The sequence below is a fragment of the Mesoplodon mirus genome (assembly GCF_964341445.2).
Source record: "Mesoplodon mirus genome assembly, chromosome: 18".
Classification (NCBI taxonomy): domain Eukaryota; kingdom Metazoa; phylum Chordata; class Mammalia; order Artiodactyla; family Ziphiidae; genus Mesoplodon; species Mesoplodon mirus.
Window position 1 is genome coordinate 5,070,801 of NC_138994.1, and position 6,000 is coordinate 5,076,800.

Genomic DNA, 6,000 nt, shown 5'->3' on the forward strand with positions numbered 1-6,000 from the left:
GGAAACAATAGCAAGGATCAATAAAACTAAAAGCTGGTTCTTTGAGAAGATAAACAAAATTGATAAAGCATTAGCCAAACTCATCAAGAAAAAAAGGAAGCAGACTAAAATCAATAGAATTAGAAATGAAAAGGAGAAATGAAAAGTTAACAATTGACACTGCAGAAATACAAAGGATCATAAGAGACTCCTACAATCAGCTATATGCCGATAGAATGGACAACCTGGAAGAAATGGACAAATTCTTAGAACAGTACAACCTTCCAAGACTGAACCAGGAACAAATAGAAAACATGAACAGAATAATCACAAGCACTGAAATTGAAACTGTGATTAAAAATCTTCCAACAAACAAAAGCCCAGGGCCAGATGGCTTCATAGGTGAATTCTATCAAACATTTAGAGAAGAGCTAACACCTATCCTTCTCAAACTCTTCCAAAATATAGCAGAAGGAGGAACACTCCCAAACTCATTCCATGAGGGCACTATCACCCTGATACCAAAAACCAGACAAAGATATCACAAAAAAAGAAAATTACAGGCCATATCACTGATGAACATAGATGCAAAAATCCTCAACAAAATACTAGCAAACAGAATCCAACAACACATTATAAGGATCACACACCATGATCAAGTGGGGTTTACCCCAGGAATGCGAAGATTCTTCAACATACGCAAATCAATCAATGTGATACACCATATTAACAAATTGAAGAATAAAAACCATATGGTCATCTCAATAGATACAGAAAAAGCTTTCAACAAAATTCAACACCCATTTATGATAAAAAGTCTCCAGAAAGTGGGTAAGAGGAACCTACCTCAACATAATAAAGCCATATATGACAAACCCACAGCAAACATCATGCTCAATGGTGAAAAACTGAAAGCATTTCCTCTAAGGTCAGGAGCAAGACAAGGGTGCCCACTCTCACCACTGTCATTCAGCATAGTTTTGGAAGTTTCAGCCATGGCAGTCAGAGAAGAAAAAGAAATAAAATCAATCCAAATTGGAAAAGAAGAAGTAAAACTGGCACTGTTTGTAGATGACATGATACTATACACAGAAAATCCTAAGATTGCCACCAGAAAACTACTAGAGCTAATCAACGAATTCAGTAAAGTCGCAGGATAGAAAATTTATACACAGAAATCTCTTTTATTCCTATACACTAACAATGAAAAATCAGAAAGAGAAATTAAGGAAACAATCCCATTTACCATCACAACAAAAAGAATAAAAAACCTAGGAATAAACCTATCTAAGGAGGCAAAAGACCTGTACTCAGAAAACTATAAAACACTGATGAAAGAAATCAAAGATAACATAAACAGATGGAGAGATATACCATGTTCCTGGATTGGAAGAATCAATATTGTGAAAATGACTATACTACCCAAAGCAATCTACAGGTTCAGTGCAATCCCTATCAAATTACCAGTGACATTTTTCACAGAACTAGAACAAGAAATTTTACAATTTGTATGGAAATACAAAAGACCCCGAATAGCCAAAGCAATCTTAAGGAAGAAAAACGGAGCTGGAGGAATCAAGCTCTGTGACTTCAAACTATACTACAGTAATCAAGACAGTATGGTACTGGCACAAAAACAGAAATCTAGATCAATGGTACAGGATAGAAAGCCCAGAGATAAACCCACACACATATGGTCACCTTATCTTTGATAAAGGAGGCAGGAATGCACAGTGGAGAAAGGACAGCCTCTTCAATAAGTGGTGCTGGGAAAACTGGATAGGTACATGTAAAAGTATGAGATTAGATCACTCCCAGACCGGGGCATGAACCTCTGTCCCCTGAATCAGCAGGAGGACTCTCAACCACTGCGCCACCAGGGAAGCCCAACAGTTTTAAAATGCTGTATGGATTGTAAAATTATCTTTTAATCAAGTTATTGAATTATTAAAATTGAAATATCAAAGAATTAGGATATTAAAATACATTAAAAAAACTCTCTTCAATGCTTGATCATTAACCGTAAATAACAATAATTAGACAGGTAATTGGTGTAACAGGTCTACATTCTGCATATGTAAAGAAAATATTTCCAAAGGAACATTGTGTGACAAAAAAGGAAAGAAGATTTTTTTTTTTAATGTGTAAGTTTAAGTGGTTTCTCCTTTTCAGGAGGCCTCAGCCTGGGCGATCCCACGTGGTAAACCGCACCTGCCCCGCCTTTCTATTTCCACCAGGGGGCAGCGCTCACCTGCAAATGGGTGTTTCTTGGGGGGTGACTTCGGTCTGCGTCGCACATGCCCTCAGCTGGAAATTATTAAACCCCTGTTAAGAAGAAACCTCAACATTTATCTCTTCAAAGTCCAGAGCACAATGAATATAAAGACAAAATTTCCTTACATTTATATCAAGATTTACAACTTCCAAAGGGATTTCTTGTATATTATCTTATTTGAACCTTACAATGAATCTGGGAATTAGGAAGAGAGGTTTCCTTCCTCTTATTTAAAGATGAGGAAACTGAAGAAAAGGACTGTTCAAGGATACACAGCATCAAACTGGTGAGTCAGGCCAGAATGAGCCTTGAGATTCAGTGTGGTTCCTTTCAGTATATATAGTTATCTTAAGGTCAGGTAGAAAAGTAAAACTCAAACAATGCAAAAATCCTTCTTTAATGAAAAGTACAAATGTATTTTTGTTTGTTTTTGCGGTACACAGGCCTCTCACTATTGTTGCCTCTCCTGTTGCGGAGCACAGGCTCCAGACACGTAGGCCCAGTGGCCATGGCTCACGGGCCCCGCCGCTCCGCGGCATGTGGGATCTTCGCAGACCGGGGCACGAACCCGTGTCCCCTGCATCGGCAAGCGGACTCTCAACCACTGCGCCACCAGGGAAGCCCACAAATGTATTTCTTATAGGAGTTTGGAGGTAAGGCCCTGGGTGAGGGGGGTGTGGGTGGGGTTTAGGCCCAGTGCGGTTGGAGGGGGTCTCCGAGGGGGTCCCCGAATGTAGGGGCGGGGCTTGGGCTCTGCACGGTAGGAGGGAGGCTCTGAGGGCAGAGAATTAGGCCTGGGAGCCCAACAGTGCCTAAGTGGACAGGGAAAGTACTGGCTGTGTTCCTTTCCTCTGTGCCCGCCCCGCCAAGGGTCTCCCCCAGGGTCTCCCCTGTCCCCGCAGGACCCCTAACCGTGGGTGGGTCCCGCTGGGTGTAGGAACTCCGCACCTCCCCCAGCCACCCCTCAGGAGTGCCGGTCCTGTAGGTCCAGCCTTTACTTTTGCTCCCCCTTCCCTCCCTCCCACTCCCTCAGGACCTGCGCGGCTGGAGGAGGCCTAGGTGAGCACAGGATCAGGCCTGGGACCTCAGCAGGCTTCTGGGTGCCCAAGTGGGCGGGGGAAACCTGACCACGCTCCCTTTTGATCCTCTGCCCTCCCAATGGTCCCCCAATGTCCCCCTTCGGGAGTGGGGTTCCTTCCCCTCCCCCAGCCGGCCTCAGGGGCACCGGTCCCATCCCGCCTCCACTTCTCCTCCCCCCTCACGCCCCCCCCAACGCCCCACGTCCTACTGGTCACTGGGGGTTCCCCCTGTCCCCTTAGGTGTTCGTGGTCCCCCACTGGTGCCTCGTAGGTTCCCTAGTTGTGCAGAGACACGAATTCCGCATCCTCCTAGCCTGCCATCTTGACTCCGCCTGCCCCACCCCACCTCCTTCTTCTATGTAGCTTTTCAAGCCAACTACTAGTCCCTTTCCAGGGAGTCTATGTGGAGTAGTGCATATACTTTGAGTTAAACAGATCTGTGTTTTAGTCCAGGCTTACTGTTTTCCAGCTTGGATAAGTATTAGTTATCTTCTCTGAGTCTCAGTTGCCTTATCTGTGAAACTTCCAAAAGATGTTGGGAAAATGAATGAGAAACAAGTAATAGTGCCTGGCACATAGTAGGCCCTCAATAAAAGCTCGTTCACTCTCTTTCTTTCTTTTCCCTCTTACTCCCCTGCTTTAGCTCATAGTGGTCTCTGAAACTCAGTTATACCTAATTATACCACACATTCACTCAAGAAATATTTATCGAATGCTAAGTGTGTGCCAGGGAGTCTTACGGGACAATTATGGGCCCTCGATTTTTGACAATTGTCATGTATGCTTCTTGATCAAAGTTCCTTCTAAGCTCAACATCTGAGCATGCATTGATTCTAGATATTCATGCATATCCCAAGCTGTCCAGAGTTGCCCTTGGACAAAATTGGGGAGTTGTTAAAGTTTGTCATTGACATTTCTACTCTCTTCTTTCGTTGCTCTTTTCTTCTCTAGGTCGAAATCTCTCTCTGCCTTTCATCTGAAGCCATGAGCTATCTTGTGTTTTAACTTTTTTTTTTTTTTTTGCTGTCTAAAGAAAAGATATGATATTGTTCATTTACATTAACAGAAATACAGCCTTATTCACTGTGTGTTGTTCCAGGCACCCTAGCATTTGCATTTTGAACTTTTTCTTCAGTTGTGAAATAAGAGATGGTTCCTTGTAATAGGAATTTCAGTTATTGGTGAGGAGAAGAGAAGTTATTTTGGGCAGAAGTCTGTTGAAATCACAGTTGCCCACTTAAAAGGGCAACTTTTCAGGCTAAGCATTCTTTTTGAATGCATGTGGGAGAGTAGACTGAAGAGAAGGCATGAACTTTCTTATTGCTTATTCCACACACAGATCTCTTCCTGCTTCCATGCCCAGTTCTCAGACTTCTGTCCCTGGAGGCTGCTCTGAATTTCAGGAAGTTTCCTCTTCTTCAGACTCTCTCTCTGCCACTTCTTTTTCCTGTCTTATCTCCCAATCTACTTAAGATTCCCAAATGACCTAAGCGGAAGCTCTACACTACCCTGTTTCCTTGTGCTAGGATCTCCACTTCAGTCCACTGCACCCCATCCCCATAGCATGGGGATTGTTCTGCCTTTTCTATGCCAGCTTTCCATGGCCCTGAGAGCCCATGCTTTTGTTACATTTAGGTGCACAGGATGGAGGGGGTGAAAATACATGGAAAGACAGAATAGTCTCAGCTTTCATCACGGTTTCAAGAGTAGACACTGATTATTGGGAATTTAGATTCAGGAGAGTTGTCTTTAGCATATATCTGTTTCTGTAGCAGAGAGGAGGAAGAGAATTAAACTTGCATGTATCGCGAAAACTCTCAATGAAAACACTAATATAGCAATTTGAGAACCAATAAAATGAGAAAAGAGAAACTAGAAATTGTCTGCAGACATATAGTAATAATAATCTCATTCAGCAAATGGGTATTTTTTTGAATTTTTAAATTTTATTTTATTTATTTTTTATACAGCAGGTTCTTATTAGTTATCTATTATATATATATATATTAGTGTATACATGTCAATCCCAATCTCCCAATTCATCCCAGCACCACCACCCCTCCACCACTTTCCCCCCTTGGTGTCCATACGTTTGTTCTCTACATCTGTGTCTCTATTTCTGCCCTGCAAACAGGTTCATCTGTACCATTTTTCTAGGTTCCACATGTATGATATTTGCTTTTCTCTTTCTGACTTACGTGACTCTGTATGACAGTCTAGATCCTTCCACATCTCTACAAATGACCCAATTTCATTCCTTTTTATGGCTGAGTAATATTCCATCACATATACGTACCACATCTTCTTTATCCATTCATCTGTCGATGGGCATTTAGCTTGCTTCCATGACTTGGCTATTGTAAATAGTGCTGCAGTGAACATTGGGGTGCATGTGTCTTTTTGAATTATGGTTTTCTCTGGGTATATGCCCAGTAGTGGGATTGCTGGGTCATATCGTAGCTCTATTTTTAGTTTTTTACGGAACCGCCATACTGTTCTCCATAGTGGCTGTATCAATTTACATTCCCACCAACAGTGCAAGAAGGTTCCCTTTTCTCCACACCCTCTCCAGCATTTGTTGTTTGTAGAGTTTCTGATGATGCCCATTCTAACTGGTGTGAGGTGATACCTCATTGTAGTTTTGCTTTGCATTTCTCTAATAGTTAG